This window comes from Athene noctua, chromosome 12 (genome assembly GCF_965140245.1).
Source record: "Athene noctua chromosome 12, bAthNoc1.hap1.1, whole genome shotgun sequence".
In the NCBI taxonomy this organism is placed as follows: domain Eukaryota; kingdom Metazoa; phylum Chordata; class Aves; order Strigiformes; family Strigidae; genus Athene; species Athene noctua.
The window spans coordinates 10,195,052-10,219,333 of record NC_134048.1 but is presented as its reverse complement, the minus strand read 5'-3'; positions in this window follow the sequence as shown (position 1 = coordinate 10,219,333).

Below are 24,282 nucleotides of genomic sequence, written 5' to 3'. Positions count from 1 at the left end.
TCAACATTCTTGAAAACAACTATAAAGTGCATTATAGGACATTCACCCTTTAATTCTCTCTCCAAATTCATATAGATCCTTCAACAAATACCAGGCTGTAACCTTTCAAAAGGTGAGAGTGAATTCATAAAATAGCTATTTTAAAAAAGGAGAGGGTGTTAAAGAATCCAGGCACAAGTGTATCTCCAGTAAGTCATTCCACACACAAATTATTGTCCTCTCTCAGCTGCCACAGAAATAAGTACAAACTCAAAGTTTATTCTCTTTGCGACAGTAGTCTGAAAGTTTTCATTGCCTACTTTTAGACAATTTGAAAATTGCACATATTTAAGTCTTCGTTACTCAGGCCCAAACCTGATGCAGCCCTAATGATTTTAAAAAGATTTGCCCTACTGAAAACATAGAATCACTTAGAACCATGTTTTGCTCCAGAACTTTAGACTTTCTTTTTATTACAATAAATTTTCTGAGCTGCTCTCTGCACCGTTGTGCCAAAGCTCTTTAACCAGAACCTGCAGCATCTCTTCTTTTTTCTACCAGTGACCTCCAGGGAAAAGGCCAGCTCTTTGCTCAACCATGTCAAATACCACAGTGTGTTTGTGACTTAGTCAGAAGACTGCTGGGCCTTTAATTGCTACCTATTGTCAAATCATTTTGATAATTTATAAAGACCCGATAACTTATGAAGAAACACTATTAAGGAAAAAACCAAATGCTATTTCCTACACATTAGTAAGAAAAAGACAAGCCTAATTAGGGAAAAAAAACTAGAAGATAAATCTTGAGCTTTCATCAGACTTATTACAAAATTAAGAGACCTAAAGTTAATTAAAAAGAGTATAATCATCTTCACCTACATTGTTTTGGACATGAAAACGATGTTAATAATTTCCAGCAATTAGTAATGCTTTTCACTTTCCCCGTCTTTGCCAACACTTCCCAAAAGATGAAAGATTTCACATTTTATTTCCCCCAAAATACCCCTCTTCGGGTCAGATGTTTCATGACTTCTTTTTGTAGGCTGTATGCAATAGGTATATTTAAGAAAGATCGTGCAAGGGAGGTGATTGGTCCTTTGGAAATAAGAGGTAGGGTACATTGCTTTCTTTCCCTCAACTGACAAATAGCAACAATATGAACCTTCTAATAAACTGCTGTTAAAGATGCTGTTTTTCACAAATCCTGTAACAAAATAGCAGTATGATTTATCTACCAGGAGTCCCCAGATCATCCACTCCACAGACGTTTTTAGCTCTAAAAAGCCTCAGCATGCCTTCCAGCACCTTACAATAAGCATGAGGCATCGGACAAAAGGTGCAACTCTAACACCCCACAGCAAGGAGCTAAAAGGAAGGGCATCACCAGGGTCAAGGACCTCGAGATAGGAAAACTTCTTTAGGTGAGCTCTCAGAATGGCCTCCCTCCCATGCCTCAGAGAAAGATAAAATGTATCCACAATTATATAAAAATGGAAAAGAAAAGCAGTTTGTTAACTCAGCATATACTTCAGAGTGAACTTACAACTTGAGCCCAGAAACTTGCCCACAGTCACACAGAGCAGATGAGGTAAAAGTTCTTTAAGTCCTATAAATAGCCTTGCCACAAGCCTAACCTTCTTTCCTTCAGTCTCCTATTTTTTCCTCCTTTTAGTCACTAAGACATGATCTGAACTTCAAACTTTATCAATATTTTCTTGCCTTAAGTATTTTAAAGCCTGCAGTTAAGGTTGCATTCAGATGGTATACTTCACGTAAAACATTATTACTAGATCTGCCCAAAATGTATGTAGGGGAAGCAGAGGAACGGAGTAAGAAGGTACAGACAAGCAGTTCCACAGAGCCATCAGGAGCTAAAACACAGAACAACTGTAGCACCTGAGGTTTTCTTTGCCACGCAAAATTACAATAAACTTTTGCAACAAAGCCTTCCACAAAGTTTCTTGTTTGTTTCTAACATTTGCACAGTTGTCTGACTGGCAACATAACTTCAACCTATTTTACTTGATGTTGTATGAACACGCAGCAATGCAGAACAACTGAAATAGGGTAACATGATTCACAGAATTCTGCAGGAGCTCTTTGTAAAAAATAATATGGAAGAAACTTGGATTTCAAAGGATGTTGAAAAGCTGATAAATGGATATTAACTCCCAGTAAACTGTCAACACCTTCACATGAGAGATGTGATAACACAATAGAGATGTCAAATGCATCCAAAAGGCAAAATGAACCAGTCTTCCTAGATTGCTATGCTAACAAGTGTTAATTGATTCCATCAAAAGTGACCAAGTCAACGATCAACTGTACATCCCATAGAATGCAGACAGTACTATGCAACTTAAATTCAGGCTAAGTAGAAAATGCAACTTGACAGTCCTTGAGTAATAATAGCTGAAGCACTTAGAAACTATAGAAAAAGCAATGGCAAATTCTTCCAGATGTTCAACTGTAGAGGTATCATCTGTAGAAGTAATTCATGAAGAAAATCACCTTAGTAAATTGGTTGTTGGTTATCAGCTCCAGCTGAAACAGTTTTCTACAACAACACAGGCTCAGGAGATAAAAATCAGAGTATGTGGGAGGAAGTTGAGAGAGGGGTTTTTTTTAATAGACATATTTAAGTCCTATTCTTTAAAGCATCTCTGAAAATTCTGGAAGCAGCTTTTACTGAAAACCACTATTTTATCAATAAAGATAATTTTTAGAAGTGTCTTCTACTGTCATTTTAATTTTTGACTTGAAGTGCCCAGACCCTTAAAACATTTTTTAAGAAATAATAGATTGCATAAATAAGCCATAATTGTTTTCATTAACTGGTCATTACAGCAACATTCCATAACTTACTAGACTACATGTCTTTTTAAAATTATTGAAATAACACAAGTCAACTAAAAGCCAGACAAACCCTCCTAAGAGCTACCTGCTTGGGCATTAGCACTAAGAATCAGAAAATATTTTAAAACCTACCACATCCACTTATAGTCTAAGGAAAATTCTGATATCCCATTGTGTTTTGATTTCCCAGCGACATGTCAGATAACATTAAGTGCAAATACAATGGAGCTATATTTTAATTTTTTCATTACTGCTTAAGTTTTAAAGTTGCTTCAAACAGAATGTAGATGACCTGTCTGCAGGTCATCTCTTCCAACTTACTCAACAGTCACAGCACTACCCCCAGCAGCTGTCAGTTTGGCTTTCTGTTCTCTAACAGAAAGACCAGTCTGAAGCCCATTTGTCCTTTTTATCCTGAGCCACTTTATGTGGCTTCAGAAAGATTCATGGTTCCAATGGTGAGGAAGTCATATTCACCTCTTCTCCATGAGAGGATGAGTTGGCTTCAGTCACTCACAAGATTTGATTTATTAAAAAGAAAAAAGATTTGAGTGCAGATCCTTGTCTCACCAGGCCAGTAAGGTTTGCAGGTACACTGTTTCCTCACCTCAGAACTTAACTCCTTCCTTTCCTGTAGCATTGGCAGTTTCATTTACAGGTGACTGGCATTGAGCAAAAACGATGGCTTCTATCTGAAAGCAGCAATTTGCATTACAGAAAAACAATCTCTGCCTTCTAGCCTACCATAAGAGACAATATCAGTGCTGTAACAGCATTCAGACACAGGAAACCACTCTTCAGTCCACCAACAGAGAAACCTTTTTTCATAAGAAAAGCAAGCGCCATAGCATCTCTCCAACAAGGCAATGCACAGTTACAGAGAACATAGCCCTTGACCTGCCAAGTTTTTGGATTTCAAGTGTAAAAGGTATTCAATATATTTAAGATAACCCATAGTTCACATTTCCACCAGTGCTTTACAGCTGCCTTACTTAAGAAAGGGAATTCCATTTTCTCATATTTTATGCTGTCTATGACCTTCCTTCCCTAAAATATTTATGCCCAGATCCAACAAAGGACTTGCAAATCTCAATCGGGGCAACTCAACTCATTAGTGCTTCTCTATCATCCTCAGATGCCCAAGACTGTTCCAAACTCAACAGTTATTACTGATATGTAGTTAGGTGATCCAGATTAAAAGATCACTGCCAAATCCTCCCAGAAACTCAACCACAGAAAGACTTTGAAGAAAAAAAGCAATGGTTACCCCTTGGATGCCTCACTAAGACACTACAGAATTCGCTATGACAGCAGCTGGCAGTGATGCCCAACCCTTTTTAAATGACTCCATGGTCTGAGCAACGAACCAGCAAACAGAACTCAAATTAGCTCTTACCTTCATCTAAGAAGTTCAAGCTCCTATTTCCTAGACAGACACCACCACAGTTAACTGTACTAATTAACAAGTTTGAAAGTGTTCTTAGAACTGAATTTTGAATTTCCAGTTCATGGACAGTTACCTGAAATTTGGTTATTTCATTGCCTTTCCTTTGATCTGGACCATAATTTTCCTTTAGCTTGAATATACTGTAGTTTATATGACTGCAGAAGAAATATAAAATGCCATTTCAATACTGGGCATAGATGCATTTGGACTATAAACACGGAGGGGCTCTGTAGTTTCCCCAGACTAAAGGGTGACAGTATTTCCTTCTCGGAGATCTGTGTCAAGACTGTTCCACTTATGTTTTGAATGACAGGGGTACACTTTTCTCTGCTTATTACAGTACAAGGCGGAATTCTGTTTTCATGATTCAGAGCCAATGAACTGACCGAATAAGTTACAGAAAAAACAAGTTAGCTATATGTTCTGGTGAAAACATTCTTACACAGAGTATCTTTCAAAAATACGTAGAAGCATTCCATAAGGAAAAAAAAAACCCCACCACTATTTAATGAAGAATAGTTTTAAAACTATTAAGAACTGTTTCAGCTAAGTTGCTAAGCACAGCACAAACTGCTGTAACACATAAGGTAAAGACTGATTTCATGTCTCAGTATTTTCTTTTGCTCATTTCCTGTGAGGGGAAAACCAAATTTATACAGAGATGATGGCAGATTGGTCTTCCAGAAAAGCAAGTTCCTTAATAGGTTTATTTGGACTTGAGCCCCACTCTAGAACATTGTTTACACCAGAAGTTCTCTTGTGAAAGAAGGGCAAGATTAAGAAAGTCAAGCTTCACTAACACTTTAATGAAAAATTACGTAGTTGGGCTTGTTAGATCTTTTTCCCTTCAATTGAGCTGTGCATTGGGGTAATTCATTGCATAGCTTCCAAAAAAGCTTTTAGTCAGCAGCACTTCTGTCTGCCTTAGGGTAAGAAAAGCCTCCTGCCTTCATCTCCCACAGAGCTTTAAAACTGGGTCTGATTTCTCTGCATGTGGAGAGCTGCCATCGAACTTTCACTAAAGGCTAGATTAGGGTTAGATCAGAATCTGTGGTGGGAAAAAAAAACAAAAAACAACAAAACACAGAAATGAAGGATGTCAGCCCGAGGGAAATTCTAAACAATAATAATACTTTATCATGCAGCTTTCCTTCTTCCTTTTAGCAAGCCAGCCTTTCTGACTCAGAGTTCAGTACACCACAGATCTTCGTTATTACATCAATTCTTTTCATACTCTCGTTCAAGGGGTTGTCTGTAAATTTAAAACAAAGCGACCATAGGTTACACTCGTGTTGCTTTAATACATGAGAGGAAAGAGTAAGGTGCATTTCCATAACAGTCCATTTATCAAAACTGCTCCCCTCTTCCTCTCTCAAGAGAAGTGACATTAGTGTGACTGGGCAACAAGCAGCTCAGAGAGCTGGCTGGCTGAAAACTAATCACTAGTGAGGAAACATAGCCTTGGTTTATATCACTTAAACCAGCTCACCCTAGGGTCATACGCATGTCAAATCCAAAAAGAACATTTGGCAGGGAAAATGGATCTGCAACCACACAAAATTAACATTGATTTAAACCACTGCAGGTCCATACTGTGAGACTCCCTTTGCTTTGCCTAGTTCAACTAAAGATTAATGGTGCAAGTGATCAGATTATTGGACGATGATTTCATTCTAGAATCACACCCCCATTTTACCTCAAAAATTAAGTCAGGCCCATGTTTATGCCTTTTGGGTTTTGAAATTCTTTAAGTGAAATACTGATACAAGAGCAGGACTGATGATATTTTACTGTATGATTTACACTAAGACAGGACTGCTTTCCTCATTTCCCTGCAGTCACCTAAACTGCATTCCCTGTACTGAACTGAGTGAAGCTCCTGTGCTGCCAGTTTCCAGTCATGGGTTTTCTCTCCCCACCTTCCCTGGTGTATTCCACTGTTCTGCTGAAATAGGCAGCATGAGGCAAACATGCATCTTGCAGAGCATAAACCTAAAATTTGGAGTTCCTGATGTGTGTGTCATCCCCCCCATCCCCTTCCCCCAGAGTAATTGGGAGAGAAAAATTTTCCACAGATATCAAGTTTTAGATTCGATGAAGTCTTAGATCCAATCATAGTTGCTAAGATTTTAATACTAGTGTAACCCCTTAATATAAAAAAGGAAATAACTTATATAACTTCAGTAGTTCAGAAAAGACAACAAAGAGTATTTAATTATAAAATAATATAGGCAGGAAATAACTTGTGCATACAGGGTTAAAATGTCAGTTCAGTCTGCTTCTCTTAACAACTGGTCACCAGAAGTTTTTCTTTTTTCAGTTTTGTTCAGAAAATTACCTTTTCCAAAGTGTACTCCAAATTCCAGACCTTTATTATTTTAGGTCCTGCTGATAAAGGTTGGAAGATGAATAATCATAAACCCCAAGAACTGGGATGGCCCACTCCCTCCTCAACCATCCCTCTATGGATCTATTTACGTATTTGGCAGAGCTGTTAAAGGAAGTTGTTTGTATTGTGCCAAACTGGTTTCCAAACTTCTTGAAAATCATGGCCATGCTGAACGATGGGAAAAAAATGTTAAGACTATAGTGATCCCGCTCACGCTCTGAAAAGCTATTGAAGGGAGGGTTTGGGTGCTCAGGCAGGAACAGAGCATCCTGCTGCAGCTTTGCTTTCTTGGGCTGGGTAAGAAGTGTTGCTCTAACTGCTGCACAGCCACTGCCTCGCTTCCTCAGAAACTAATTGCTACACTAAATCCTAGGGATTAAGAAGTTGTGAGGAAATATTGAGAGAAGCAAGTCTTAAAAACTGAAGAACCAAAGTAAAAAAAAAAAACAAACCCTAAACCTCGTTTCATCTGCTGCCATCCCCTGTCCCTTCCCCCTAACCCAACACATTCCCACCTGTAGTTGGGAAGCGTTAGGAATTGCTTCTCCAACACAGTGCAAGATTGCCACCTACGGGCCTCGGGAACCAGAACCACTCAGTCAACAGCCTGAAACTGAAGTAAAATAAGCATGAAACAGGTTGTATTTTCCATATAAATTCAGGCCCTTTTTTATCATTTCTACTTTTGACTCAGAACGTGAATCTACAGTTCACGAGTAAAAGCTATGGGCTGTGGCACAGAGAGATTAAGTAGACATGATAAAAACTATTACATTTTCAGTGAATTCTTCTACATATTCATGCCTCAGCTCTTATCATCTTCTTATAGCTCTAGGAGATTGTGATATGCTCTTGGCTTTTAATTTTTTTATAGTTTTACGTTCTCTGTTCATATCTTGGTAATAAAGCAGAAGCTAAGAACATATCCACCAGGACTCTCATACATGGCAGACAAGATTATCATAAAATTGACAGGGTCCACCCTGACTTTCAGAAGGAAAATAGGTTTTTATTACTACTGTTATCTTGGACTGACACTGAAATGATTTTTTGCAAAAACTGTAAAACTATGCCTGTCTCTACACACAAAACCCTATATCCCAGTGCACCCACAGTGAATACCAGTTCCACATAATATTATTGAGAAAGAGGAAAAAGCACCAGAGATTTGCTTCATATATGCTTTGTTTACTTCAAGTGGACATAGGTTTCAAAAAAACCCCTTTTTACCGTTACATTTTTCTCAGTAAAAAAGTGTAGAAGAAGTTGGTGAAGAAGATGACCAGTATGCAATTTAAGAAGCAGCACATAGGAGTCAAAATGGTCAATTCTACACACATCATATACAAGGAACAGTTAAAGGCTGCAGGGACCAACCAAGAGCAAAAAGCCTTGACAGGGGCAATTCTAAGCCTTAAAACAAAGAGCTACATTAAGTAATGGCTCAAATCATATACTGGCACTCAAGAAAAACAGGCATTACAGGGATACAGATACCCTCTACAAACCAAGCACCACCAAGGTGTGTTTAGTTCAAAACTAACTACATCTAACAGGATCCAACCATATGAAGGTAAGCAAGTACACTGGTAATGCATCAAGCAATTTCAGACTCAGTCTGAAGCAAAACAAACCAACAGCTTGTGTTTCTAGACTTAAAATGGTACAGTGACTTTCTGGAGAACTGTATTTTCTGTATTTCTCCTCTTTATGAAGAAAGATCAAACAACCCACAAAAACTTACCTATCTACCTCATTAAAAATCCAGAAGCAAATAATGAAAGCATCTTCATAAGGGACCATGCATTGTACACAGAATGTACATTGAAAGTGGAATGTCTACTTGCTATGTAAGTGCTTTCAGCAAACAGAGCTTTTTTAAAAAAAATTTAAAGATGTGCAAATCTTACCATTCTGAAATGAATTTATAGTCACTATCACATAGCAACAATTCACCAAGCACTTTACGCATCTTTTTCTCAAGTCAAGAAGTATGGGACAAAGTGACATTTAACCAAATGTATTTTGTAGTTCCTATTTTGCTGTTTTTTAAAATTCAAAAAATCCATTACGATTTCAGTACCTTACCTGAAACACTGCAATCATCCTGCTGGATTTGGTCAGCAGTCCATCAAGTACCACAGATCAGTGATCCAAGTGTAACATGGTCAATATGATTTTAACAAAACAGTGCAAATTCAAGTGTATTTCAGCACAATGTTTTAATCAGTTTAGATTAAGCTACTTTAAGGATGGATAAAGAGCTTTCAAATCTAGGTTTTGGGGACAATTTGCACTCATATAATTTGGTGAACTTAAAGAGGGCAATTTTTTCTGGATACACTGACTTGCCTGCTAGTAAGAAAGTGGTGGAAAGCTCAGTGAAGACTCCGTTAACCTCATCCTACATTACATTTATTCTGATATCTTGCTCATTTTCAAATGGGGAAGTAAACATTAACAAGAACATGAGAGACAGGACTTGCTGAACACACAGAGCTTCGGCTCAAATAAATGGGGATGTTGAGCCCTTCTCAAGAGCACATCTTAAAACACATAGTTGGTCTAGATATAAAAGCAAGGGAAGATCTACTTTTGAAAGCAATAGGAAAAGGATTCTTAACAGCTGAATAGCAGCCTTTCTTAAGGAAGAAAACAATGAACAGAGCAGTGACAATATCAAGAGAAATCACCAACCTGAAAGCAGGTTGCAAGAAGTTGCCTTAAGTGAGCCCTGTAATGTCAGCCATTGTTGTTATTTCTGGCTGAAGGAGGTCTTTAACTTATTCTTTTCCTTCCCCAGCCATCATCTAAAGCCCAAAGCAGAAAACATGAACGCTAATCAAATACACCAAGCAGAAATGAGGTGAAAAGGGAAGTACTGAGTGATTACTACTAGCAACTGCAAGCAGAGATCACAGAACAAATTATTAGGAGACAAGCCCGATCAGAGTTAGAGATGCACAAATAATGGAACAAAGTAGCAGTGGCCAGGAAACCCAATCCACAGATGTAATAGCAGATGGATCAAACTAGTGACAGCACAGAACCCTGGAGAAGGAGAAGTCATGATACTTCTTTGTTTGTACTTTTTTTTTTTTTTGAGAAGTGACATGAGCTCAGAGGGATTGAAAAACTTGCAAGAAGCAAGAAACTTTTTGGGGGGATTTTTAACTGAAAAGGAAAAATAACAAAAGATCTCTGAATTGCAATCCCTATGCCTTTAACAAGTTCATCTTTCTTCTAGCTACTAGGAGTTTTCAATGGCAAGTAAATTATCTTATGAGCAGGGGGAATCAGGCATTAATAGTGTGTTTTCTAGTAAAAAGGGCAAAGTAAGCAAGAGTTCATGAGTAGGTTGGATTGAAATATCTCTGCTTATGAAGGATTACCTGAAGCCAGGTTTTCCTCATGCTCATCATAACTAGATGATTCTAAGTTAAAATGGAATATATTCTCCAGATTGTTTGTGAATATCTAACAGTTAAGCTCAGAATTTTGTGTGTACATCAGCTGTACTCTTCCAGCACAGCCTCCAGTTCACAGCTATCATGCACTCATGCTTCATCCTACAAACTAGAGCGAACAAGCTCTAGTCAGACACTGAAATCTGTGGTTAATGTTTAACTATTACAGCAACTATTCTTTTATTTCCTGGTGTTCATCACAAAAAGTCACTATAAAATACATAGGAGTGGTAGAAACACAGGATGAGACACAGAATACATAATAATTAATACTTTGACAAAAACACTACCTTCAGTCAGTACTCCTTTCACACTAAGTAGTGCCCAAATATTTGCTGTAAATATATTTTACATAATAATGCATAAGCAGCAAACTAACTTCTACTTCTCTACTTTTGCTAGAAAGGAAGCAGAAGTCCTTCTTCTGTCCTGCACCACCCTGCCAACCCACCACACAGCTCTATTTCCAGGTGTCTTTTAGAATATCAATGACCTATGTTCTTTTTTGGAGAGCCATAGCTGGAAATAATGGCTAGGGATCAACGGCTACAGCAGTTAGTCACAGCTGGTAAAGCATTTCCATGAACACTGAATCTGTGAAAGGTTTGTGTTGCCTTATTCACAAAGGGTGCTCGACACAGATCTGTGAACTCTGCGGTCCCAACAAATCTCACCTGCCTCTCCTTCAGAGTCGCTTTCATTTTCCCTCAGCATTAGCTTGCTTGGCCCCTCTCTCTTCCTACGACCATTTGCTCCCTATATCTCAGACTGCAGAAGACAGGAAGGAAAAACCCAAGAAATCAAATCACCTTTCCCTCCCAGGTAGACAAATGCCTCTTCCTCTTCACATCCAAGGCTTCTGATCACCACTGTTTTTCTAGAAATTTATTGATCTTCCTGCTCAGCTCAAGTTTCCTGAGAATAAATACCCCATAAAAGCATTTCCAAAGATTTTCAAACCTGTCTCCTAATAAGACCCAGAAAAGAAACTGAGGAAATACTATATTCCATCAGTAAAATCATCACTAAGTGTTACTTGTATCACATGTTAGAGTGGCCTAAGATTTGTCATACTTTAGGAGGCCAAATACTTAGTGCAAACCTTCACTGTTATTCCATGACTTAACAATACTGATGATCACATAAAGCACCATGTATTAAAACTACCTATGTACCTATCAAGGTCTTCTCAGAGGGATTATAGGTTAGACCCCACGTATCCCACCAATCATTCAGACCTCTGGAATTTAAAATACCTAGCAAATAACTTATACTAATATACAAAACACTCTGCCCTCAAGGCCATAGTACAAGTAGTAGGGTATTTTCAGTTTTTAAGGGCAATAGAAGGGCTGAGAAGATAAAGGAAAACCAGAACATTTAGAAATCGTGAAGCAATGCCTGGAAACCCAGTGTATGTTTTATCTTAAATTCTATCTGGTAGATTTGTAATGTGGCATACAGCTGACCATCTTCATACTGAACATCAGGATCAAGATAGGGAGAGATAAGGACATATGTTAGCCCTAGAGTTGGAAGTAAGGCAGGAATTTGCCCACTAGAAATTCTAAGAAATAATATTGATGGATCTCTGGTTTTCACACCTTTCAGAAAAAGAATCATAGCATGATTGTTTTGCAAAAGCAGGCTAAGCTGGCAGGGTTTTCTCCTTATTACTCAGGCACAGTGAGACTAGCTGCTGGCCCACAGGGACTGACAATCAAATCAGTACAGAAGGCATCAGACGGTATCATGTGTTCCCTTCATACCACAGTCAATTTCCAGAGTTAGCATAAAGGATACAAGCGAGTATGCCATACTATTCTTTTAACTGGGAAGAAGATGTGCTAGATGAGCATCATAAGTAAGCCCCAACACAAAGCCAAGGGATTGCATTAATACCAGTTGGTAACAGTTACTCTATTCTTCACAGAAAAGCACATGCATGTCTAAACAGGGAAATCTGAATTAACAGGTAAAGATTTTTAAAAGATGCTTAATCTTTGAGAGACATAGGGCACTATGCATATTTTCAAAGGGTGGTTATGAAATAGCTATAAATGTCACAGCAGAATGAGCAAAAAAAAGCCCAAAATTTCTGTGGAATGACTATATCAAAAGCATGTGAGTGGAGATTGCTAACCTGCAGGTGGATGAGAAGACCACTTAAAAATGTACACCCTTCAGCCATATCTTTGAGAGGCTGCCAGGAGATCCAGTCATTGCATTGCTTCTGGTAACAAGCATCTTTAAAGTCATCCAGTGAAGAAAGCAGACCCCTTTGGGTAGCTTGCTTAAAAAAAACAACATTGATTTCACAAGCTGTTTAAGGAAATGATGGAGAAAAGCTGTCTAAGCAGGGACAACGACCTCTTGTAAAGAAGACAGCCTGGACCACAAGACCTTGCTGAAGCTGAATATAGTAGAGAGAGGCAGTTATGGAATGACAACATCTGTTTGTATTGGCAGTTGTATAACTTAATTGGTTTGCAGTTCAGATTGGTACCTCTGTTCTTTGTTATACTACTACTTTAAGTTGCCTTTCTGTAGAACCACAGAATCTCTGAAGTTGGAAGAAACCCATAAGGATCATGAAGTCCAACTCCCTGCGCTCCACAGGACTACCTAAAACTAAACCATATGACTAAGACCGTCATCCAGCTGCCCCTTGAACTCTGCCAGGCTTGGTGTGTGACCACTTCCCTGGGGAGTCTGTTCCAGTGACCAACCGCCCTCTCAGTGAGGAGCCTTTTCCTAATGTCTAAACTGAATGTTCCCTGACACAGCTTCATTCCATTTCCACACATCCTATCGCTGGTCACCAGAGAGAACAGTCACCTCTACCTCCACTGCCCTCCTTGAGGCAGTTGTAGACTGCGATGAGGGCCCCCTCAGCCTTCTCCAAGTTGAATATGCCAAGTAACCTCAGTCGCTCCTTGTAAGACTTCCCCTTGAGGCCTTTCACCTTCCTGGTGACCATCCCCTGGGCACACTCCAGTAGTTTGACATCCTTCTTATACTGAAGCACCCAAAACTGCACACAGTGGCTTGAGGTGGGGTTGCAGCCGTGCAGTGTAGAGTGGGACAATCTAAACATTGAAATACTACTACATTATGTGGTAGGAATACTACCACTATTTCTGCCTTCTTACAGGAAAAGATACTGTCTTCAAGATGCATTAGCTTTCACTATATCAAAGAAGAAAATTGTAAAATGTAAAATTAAAAAAAAAAAGCCATGCTATTACAACACTTACAGCAACAACTTCTAGACAACCTGCATAATTTTAACAAAGTCTAAAAGGCACAGATGTCTTCCTAAAATTATATTCAACCAAAAAATTTTGCTCATAACATCAGGCTTGATCATAATGAGTGCTTTCTGGCACTGCAGACTGAGAAATCCAAATTACATTAACTAGTTCAAACTAACCTCAGCTATGTGGCTGTAACTGCAGAGTAACCCTGGTTACACATACAAACTACTCCCTATATCAGGGATCAAAGTCTACACCACCTTCCAAGAAAGGTCAGCAGTAAGCCATTCATTCTGTGGCAGAACATTTGCTCTGCTGCAGTATATTTTCTTGCAACCGTTCTACCTGTTCTCCCAGATTCTATTAATCTAAATACCATGACAATCTTGTAGTCTTGTACTGACAAAGATCCTTCCTACCACATCAGCACTTCTATTTAATGTATTTTTTAAATTCAGAGTAGAATATGAAATCATTTGGGAAAGCCATGCTCAGCTTTAATAATTTCTGAGAATAATTTGCAACTTGGCAACAAAGGACACACTCTCTTTCTGGATTGATGTGCATTCCAGTGTCAAGACACCTGCATTTTCACCAAGGGGCTTAGTAATACTCTGTTCATTGCATTTCTGGTTTTGTGAGCTAAAAAGGAAAGTGAAGTTTCAAGGAAGAATCCAGGCCCAGTTTTCTTTTAAACCATGCTCATTTACCAGTGTAGTACAACAGATTTGTTTGTCTTCCTGAGAAGTAACATTCCTGTCATACAACTACAATAAAAATCCTGAAACAGTGACAGAGCCAGAAACAGCTACCAGATGCCAAAGTTAAGTTTATAGAAAGCATTCAGAAAACTGCTGTTGATTTTTAGGTCAGCGTGCACACAACTACAATTCTAGAAAAAGCAGCTACTCCTTTCAGACAACCCCAAGCCACAGCTTGGTACAGCTTTCAGCGTGTGCCACGTACTTTTGGCATCTTTGAACGGCACCCATCCTCACTTCACTGCTGTTAAGCAGTACAGTATTTGACATCCATGAGCTCCATCACAAATATTGGAAATGGCAGCAGTTTATTGCTGGTGCACATCTGTTAGGGGGTGTAACAAAGAATCACCACTTCGTACGTACAGAGGAGGAAGGTGTTACCCGTGTCCTGCCTGCCTCCTCTCTGAGAAAGCTGGTCACAAGCGACCTTTGTTTGGACATAACCCAGTTGTGATGTCTCCACCATTACGCTGTGAATTTGAGATTTTGCAAAGTCTAGAATTACCACTGAAGAGAACAGAAGTGAGGTGGAGCAGAAGGAGAGAAAGACCAAGTAAGAAACCAAAGTTAGGGAAAGCAATACAGCTGCCTTGAGTCAGTGTCAAAGCTGAAAAAGCACAAGCCTGTGGTTTTGCATTCTGTTCACTAAGTGTCTCTCTCTGTAGATCTGGCAATGAAAACAGCTGAGGTGCTGAACTTAACAGCTTTCTTTTACCTGATGAACAGCCCCCATATGCTTATGTCCTTTAAAATTGAGGGAAATACTTTGTATCAAAGCTACTATCTGGCAAAACTTAATCCCATATGTCCCTCCAACCCCTCTGTACACAAGATGTACCAGTGCAGTCTAACAGAAATGCTATTTATGGTTTGTTCAAGACAGTAGTTAATTCAATTAAGTTAATTGAAGAGGAGAATTCAAGGAGAAAGACTACTCAAAAAAAGTAATTTAAACTTTTTTTCAGCTCACTCACCAAGTGAGACAGAGAAGCGCTTCCACAACTGACAGTCACAGTCCCAGATATCTAGTATGAATCTAGAGAAAACAGTAACTGGTCTTGAATTACCAAAATGGTGACTATCAAGGCCAATAAAACCTTACTCTCAATTTCACAGTAAGGACAGAGGCAAACTAACTTTTCATTACTAGATCAGGGTTGGCCTGCAGCAATCTAAACAAACATCAAAAAAAGGAAGAACACCAAAAGAATGAATTTTTCCTCTGCTGGTCCTTGCAAATCAATTGAAAAGTCACTTGGATAGGCTTGTGTTTGATGGGGGGGGAAGAGTGGAAAAGAAATCAGACCCTAGTAGGAAAGAATAAAGAACTCCTCTAATAAGATGCGCAATAGTAACCACAATAAAGGAACAACAAACATTTTCTCAGATTTGTCTAGAAAACTAAATCACTTCAGGTAAAGTGAATCTGTAAGCTGTGCAGCTAGGAGCCCTGATCCTCACTGACTGAGAAGGTGGCCTTGCTCTCTCAGGACAACTTCCTGTCATAATGAATAATAAAGAGAGGTCGGAATTTCAGAGTTTATGTTCACTGCTCCTTACACAGAGCATAGAGTTTGGATTGAAAAAGAAGTCTGTGACTCTTGATGTGGATACCTTATACCCTCTTTTAAATTTTAAGTAATGAGATTTCATTTTTATTCCTTCTCTTGCAACAAGAGTTAAGCTATATTGTCTAGTTTTGTCTGAGAAAATTGCATGAAACACAGTTACCAGATAAAACACATATTAAACATAGAAAATTCATATGGTTAGGGCAAACAACTAACCCAAGCTTCTCCCAAGTACTTACGGACAAAAAGGACCCATATATTTAGCTCAAGTGAAGTCTCTCCAAATCAGTTCTGAATTTAACACCTCTTGCACTTTTAATACATTTTAGCATAGTATTCTTTGAGAAATCAAAGATATCCTTTGCAGATACATCCCATCCTGGAGAAAATATCCTGGCCTGGAAAGCATCAGTTTTGTCATCAGAATGTTACCAAGGCTGAGCCTGAAAATACTCAGTTTAATAACTTCAGAATTTCCTCTTTCATGGAGAAAAGAAATACAGGACTGGTGTTGCATAGACAAAAGAGGTTATCCCTCAATATCAATAGCATGTAGGTTCTAGTCACACAGCTATAGAAATAAAGTAGTGAAAGCATTTAGTTGGTTGGTTGGTTGGTTGGTTTGGTTGGGGGCTTGGGGGTAGTAGTAGTTTTAGGTTTGTTCCTTTTAAACTGATAATTTTTTAGTTTTTATAATTTGATAAAAACAAATTCACAGCAGTTCCTGTGACAAGGCTACTGAAGATCAGGTATAATTTAGAACAGTTATCTATACAAAGAAAACAATGAAAAAAATAATAGAAGTCCTCTTCAATGTGTCATAAATATAGGAAAAAACATTTTGCTTTTTCTTCCATGCTCCCACGCAGGAATACTGAAGATATAACTTCAATAATATGGGAATGTTTTGTACAACGTAAATTGGTAAGCAAGTTCTATGCTTAAGATGTACCAGTTATATGACTGAATTTCCCCCCTGCCTCCTCTTTTCAAGAAGGCTAATCTTTGAATAATAATTTCTTAGGCATTTACAGAACATTAATTCTAAAAATTCCTAAAGGTGCTTATAACCTTTCAGATTGCTGTGAGATATGTCAGGAACACTTCATACCCCACTGAAATACATTCTTCAGCTAGGGTGGAATACAGCAGCTCTTCAACAGGCAACAAGAAGAGATATGAAAAATATCAATACAGGAAATTATATGGATACCCGAGGCAAGGAGAACAAAATTACTAGAGCTAGAATTTGATCAAGGTACAAAGATGCTACTGTTGGTAAATGGTTTGTGATTAACAATGGTCTGAGCATCATTCTTTTCAGCACCAGCAACTTGAAAATGCAGCGCAAGATGAGAGAATTACAATTGCAAATGCAGTTACTTGAACAAAAATGGGAAGAGGGCGCATTGCATTGGGTTATTGTGACCATCCACATTCATTGTGTAATTCAGAAGTTCATAGATTACAGGTTATAGACAAGCATCCTTTTAGCATCTGTATATTTTTAAATACAAACAAGCAGAAACAAACTTTCCAGTCTCAAGTACCACCTTTAACCTATGCTGGCATAAATGGGTTCAAAAGTATTTAAATGAGAAAAAATTCTTTAAATAGGAAGCACCAACATTAAATCGTTTTATACACAATGCTGCTGTTTCTGTAGATGTCTTCCACCTGATGGGACATAACACATAAAAACAATTTAAAGACAAATAATGGTACAGTGCACACATGTATGAAAGAAAGGGGAATTAAGTCAGGTGGCTTAGCTCTGTAGTCCACTTGGCCTTGTGTCAGATGTATGTGATGACACAATCTTTGCGAAGTGCTTGAACTCTTTATGTTATGTCTCCATCATCAATTTTCTTTCCTAATGGTGCATCAATCACTATTAAACCTGTAAAAAGGCACTAGTGTTTTTCTTTTGATTGTTAAAAAAGAAGCCTATGAGAGTAAATTTGCCATGTTCTTTGTGTCCAAAACTGCACCCACCTTAATACAACTTAGTCCAAATTTGGCCACTTTTCCTTCCACATTTCTCTAATGTTCTCTTTCTCATACATTTACATTTTCAAGAAAAAAAAATAATCTTCTGTCAATCTCTACTGTCTACCCTCTATAGCCACTTCTAAGTCTTCAATAATTCATTACTTGATATTATTAACATAAAATAGATAGAATTCAAGGCAAAATCATGAGAAAACTTGCATCAAAAAAAAAAATTCACTTGAAGATTTCTCCCCTCCCTTCCACAATTTGACGTGTAACACAGTTGGATTATATCTTAAGCACACTTAAGACAAATGCTTTCTAAACATAATTAGTATTGGTTTTCAAACCTCTTTTACTGACAAGGAAATCTGAAAATTTCAGCAGTACTACTTTACCGCTCAGGAACTGCATTGCGACCTTTGCATAAAATAAGCATGCAAAATCAATCACTGTTGCAATTTCTCTTTTGAGTGCCTGAGATTACCAGCATTGCCCAGTATTCATCTCAAAGAGCTTAATTTAACATACAGTACCTCCTTTCAGAGCAATGGACTTCACCTGAATTGTAGGTTAAAAGAATAAATCTGGACTGACAAAAATCTAATTTAAATTTTAGTGCCAATTCAGTGCAGGATTAAGTTAAGCCTTCAATGAAATTACTGCAAATTTGCACTTAAGTATCAGATCAGAATTTCATCCAATATCTTTTATTGAAGTCAAATAAAAGCTTTGGTTTCTAAAGACAAGTAATCACACTTACACTCTACAGATTAAGTCAGCACCTCTCCTACTGCTTCCGATTCTGTTTTCATCGAATGATCTTTTCACTAAGTACATAGATGGACATACTCTCTCAGCTATCTTCTGCATATGATACACACACGCCCGAAAAAGAAGACCTTACTGATATATTGTCAGATATTACCTTTTACAGGCAGATCAGTTTTATCTCCTACTGTACTTACCAGCAAAGTTTCAATAATGTACCTTCTAACCACATTCTAATATGCAGAATCTCCTCATAGCTCCTGAGTATGTGTAGGTCCCAAGAGTCATCTTATTTCCACTAATTCCTGCCTAAATCCCTTTTAATATTTTAAGTTACTTATTTCTGTAGTTATCAGGCATTGATTTGTACACTTGCCTTACCATCTAGCCTTCAGAGCCCTAGAAGGCAAATACAAAATTTTTATTGCACATCCTACTACTTTTACTGCTGAAATAATGAAACCTTCTATAAGTTATTAATTTCATTGTAAAAGTTTATTACACTACATGTTCCAGAAAAGCCATTCAAAACAAAACTATGCAGTCAATTACCCAATAGAATGAAGCATTAATGCTAATTAGCAAGTTAATGTTCAATTAGATTTAACAAATATACTGCTGGGAACTTGAGAAGAGCCATAATACTGAGAGTCCTTTATTATTAGAATGATAGCATACAACAATGCGAGTCCTGCTACCAACAAGACCTCAAACTATATAAGAGTCCCAAGAACAGATGACTTTTCCTGAGATCTGAGCTTCCTACAATCCCTACAGCTCCTTGGGGAGCCATGTCAATTATCCCATCATCAATGCAAATGGCATTTTAAAGAGTCTGCAACAGACAGAGAATGCTAATGCTGATCAGAGGTACCAGTGGAAAGCACATTTCTCCCAAAAGCTCTTTAACCTGTTGCGTGTCTATTCAATTGGTTCTAATCCTGTAATTTTTGTGACAGGCCACTGGTGCCCTCTCTGCCTTGATCAGTCAAAAATCAAACATTAAAACCAATCCATTTTCCAACATCAGAGCAGTGTGGAATGCAATAGTGGTAGCAAAAAGATAAACTTCTGTACAGAGAGTGTGATAATGTGAAGTCTGTTGGCTGTCTTGCTTGATAGGTTATTCTTATTAAGATAAAACGTTTTTTAAAAAATACTCTAAATAGAAAGTTAATAAAAAAAAAAAAAAAAAAGGAGTGATGGAGCATGAAACCACTTAATACCGCTATGTGTCATGAGCAGTAAGCGAAACTTTTCCTGAAATTTAATTATCGGTATTCTCCAAAAAAGGAGAAAAATCCCACAAGCTGATTTTCCAATGTCATTTAATCTCTATACTCCTGATGCTCCACTCATCATATAAGAGGGCTCTTTTGGGAATAGATGTCAAGAGTATAAATGAAGTAGCCATACAAATCAAAAGAAAAACACAGTATTACAGAAACAACTGGCACGTCACTTTGAAAACAAATGAGAAGTCATCCCACTGCAAAAACATTCATATATGCAATATATCCACTTAACATTTATGTATCAAGGAAGGTCAAAGAAATTCTAAGTTTCCTACGATTACAAGTGTTGAGAAATTCTGATGTCTACCCAAAATGTTAAAGCAACTCCTTTTGCCTTCATTAAAATTTTGTACTGGCTGGCAAACTATTAAATTTTTTGAATTATGTAGTTCAGCTAACCAGCATTAGAAGTTCTTCTCTAAATTACTTATACATACTACCTACAATTTCATTTTTTTTCCGAAAGGTTATTTCTAATACTGGTTCACAGACGGACAAAGGTGAAATAATTTTGTAAACCATACAGATATGCATAAGAGAAGCAAAAGCAAGAACAGAAATACTGAAAGAAGAAATCAAGAGCACAGGTGAAAGAAGCATTTTAAACCTTCAGTTTTAAGAAAAGCAGAGAGAGGCTTTTGAACTGTGCAGTGTTAGGAGGTGTTCAGAGAAACCAAGTACCTGATTCTAACATCAGCTTTTCACTAAATGGCTACTCCCTTCTGATCTGAATTTTAGGCGTACTTTGGGGTATCTGTATACTGTTCAGGCTAGAAGGCAGGGGAAAGAGTAAGAGAAAAAAGACTGGAATTTAAATCCAAACACACTCATAGAACAAGTGTTACATTCAAGATGGAGTGTGAGGTCCCCCCAGTGCCTACATCATGGGTGGGATTATTTTTCTCTTAATTGCGAAAAACATTAAGAAACAAGTTCTACTTCAAGAATTGTAAAACCTTTATGGTGACACTGAAGTCAACAAAAATAGAAGACAACATAGGAATGTAAACTTCAAAAGGGATATTTTACCTTTCAGAAAGTCATTCCTCTGTGCAAGTTGAACACCTTTCCCCATGCGCAGTCTTTCCCATTACAGAAGGGGGTGCTAATGTGCTCTTACTCCACTTAACTATAAACATACTTTCATGTAACTTTCAGGAATCAAATTGTACTTTTTTTTTTTCTTTTTTTTAACTTTTTGGCAAGCAGAGCTAAATGATGAAGTAGATTACTTTTAAAATTATCATACCTCTTAAGAACTCAATAGCTCTACATTAGTTTCATAGCTTTTAAAAAGACAGTCTCTTTCTGCAACAAATTCTGTCCTGGAAAATAACACATTGTCCTACCATGAACTGAACACCATTTTTGGCTTCAGTAAGAGCTCCTCTGTTTTCAACACTGAAGTCTGATAACTCCATATGTCAGTACCAGAGACTCTGCTAATCAAGCAGCACAAGTATCATGTGTTGTACTTCCCACACAGCAGAAGAAAACTTTCAATTAACATGAAGTTAGTATGACATTCTGATCCTGCTCCCCTGTTCCCCCAAAGGTAAACTCTCCAACTCCTTTGGAACACACTTACTGCTCAACTGACCAATTTATATTTCAAAATAAGACACTGGTCTCGTATGCACAGCATGACAGCAACAGTTACTGCTGGTAGTGTTACATACCTTCCATCTTCACTTTGATGCTCAGCTGGAGAGACATGGTGGGGTGGCCTCAGCTGGGCCCTCCCACCCCACAGCTTCCTTTCTGTGCCTGTGCAGATGGAGCCAGGAGAGCTCTACAGGCAGCGCATGTCAGGAGTAGTGATCCCAACTCCCATACAAGCACAACTGCACAAAACAAAAGCTGCTCCGTCAGACATGTGGCAGCATCCATAATTTTTCCTGGCTGAAAGTTCTCACACATTCAAAAGCACTCTGGGCACATGGATCCCTTCCCTGCAATAAGGTTTATAGATTTTATAGATTATAAACCTCACTGGTTTACAGATTTCTATACTTCAGAGAAATATTTTTCTTCCCACACAAAAGGTTTTATCAGAATATGACACCATTCATTAAAGAATCAGTTTTATGTATAGGCACCAATTGAAGATTTGATTTTACCAAATGCAAGTTAATTCGGGGAGGTTTTAGAATATCTACACAGTATTTCTAAGGAGTTTATTCTGTTCACCTGGATTTAGCTGTAAAGAAAGAAAACAGGTTGCCGTTATACTCAGCTCTCCAGTCTGTATTACTGTCTTTATAAACATGTAAGATTATTCCACAATCATACCCATTTTTCAAAAATCAAAGCACAAAAACTTCACCAGAAACCATGTGAACTGAACATCTCAAGTCCACTATGGAACAGGAATCCCTACTGCAGATAGTTTAAATTAGCTTTTAAATAAGTGAGATAATCCCTATTTTTAATTTGATATTTCAGTAAAGGTTTTCATTGATCTCAGTTTTCCAAGTACCCTTGAAAGCTAAGTAACAGTGGTAGGCTGATTTTTAATTTTGCTTTCACACCACTTGAGTGGATTCAAATTCTATGAGGCAAAATGATATTTGGCAGCAAATGACACAAGATGCCACTTGGCATCATAGTCTGATTTTTAAGCAGAAGCTGTTGGAAGGCTTAAAATAATTTCTTTGTCTTACTCCAGAGTATCTGAAATACAGGTCTAATTTGTTAACAACTCCAATACTAGAGAGAGGAAGCCAGCACATTAAAACTTTTTCTGTAGACTAGAAGGACATTGATTACATGAATTTGGAGAAGTTCAAAATATTGCAGGGTAATATGTCTGAACGTTAAGATCTACTACATGGTCAACAAAGATACAGACAAGTAGAGTTTCTGCAGTTCAGTGACTTACAATAGTCAGTTTAGTAGTTACATGCATATTTACAGTCCACTGCAAATTAAAAGCAGAATTCGATCAACCAAGGGTTTTATTATGTACACCATTTAAATCAGTATATTTGACTTTGTTTTGTCTAGCTGTCACAAACTGTTCGTAAACAATAAACCATTCATAAAGAGGATGTCTCAACTCGAGTGGGATGCCCTGTGGGGGAGAAGCAGAGAAAGCTCGGTGGAGGTGGGACCTTGGGCTGTTTCTCTCTCCCTCCCCTCCTGTGGTTGCCCAGAGACAGAACTTGCCTCACTGCACAGGTACAACCCAGAGAAAATCTTCTGGAACAACCTATTGCACATGCCTAAGAAAGACTATATAAAAGCAACACCCCACGTGTGTCTGTCGATCCACCACCTACAGACTAAGCTTGCTACTCTACAACAATGCAGGATCTGAGGGTGGTAATTCTTATTTTCCTATCTCCTCCTCCTCTCTTTGCTCTTTCTTCATTTTACTCTCTCTCTCTCTCCATTTCTTATATATATTCATATATATATATATAAGTTTTGTATGAATTGTGATCAGTTCATCATTGACAAGTTATCAGGAAAGTAGTCTCATGCCAAAGTGCTTTTATTTTGTTCCCGGAGGGTTATCAGTTGATTATGGCCACATTTGGTCATTTCTCTGTATCAGTTTCCATCCACTCAGTAAAGTGGTCAGTTAATAAAGTTACCAAAGTAAACTGCTTCTCTGAGTCAGAAGACCAGCTCTTCCACCAGCACGCAGGCTCTCAGGGAATTCAAAAGATTCACCCCCCTCGTAACCCACCGCATGGGATGAGACACTAGCCCACATAAACACTTAATGCTATATCAGTTGAGCTGCAGTACCATGAATATTATTCTCATGCTTCCCCCACCCACACCCCACCTTCCACTATTCTTTGTTATCCTTGCTTTCATCTCAGGGACTCCATCATTTGTATGCCAATTTCTTCTAATGGATTTACTCATGCTTCCAGAGTGTGCAAAATGCTGAACAAAGCAGAACAAGTAATTCAGGCACTTGGAATAGCTTTAGGAGGAGTATACAGTCCTTTACAAGCATTAGCTAAGCTCCTGAACAAACAGTATTTATTTTTGCAGATAACATTATCCCTACGGTCACTGAATTCCACAAGATCCAGAAGAAAAACCAATAATGAGGCATCCACAAGGAACACCTTTTCTGTTGGGGCATCCCTCATCTACTTGGAGAGTACACAAACAGACATAGCAAAGAGATGAATGGGATTTAATGCTTTAAAAGCAGCACTAGTTCTTACTTACATTTTCTTCTGGTAACTAGGACAAAGGGAAGAAAAGAATAGAGCAGTGATAACATGCCTCCCAGTCTTCCTCTGGTTCTCTAGGGAAGGATCAATCATTAGGTGCTGAAGTGCCAGGAGGTCTTAAGTGCCATCTCCTGATACACATAATACAGTGGTCAAGGGGTAGGGTTTTTCACATCTATATGGTCAACAAAGATTTCATATCATTAAAGTTGAGACATTTAAAAAACAGTAATGGAATTTGGTTCTGAATATCCAGAAGGACACAGTATTAGTACATTCTTCTGGTTTATCACCAG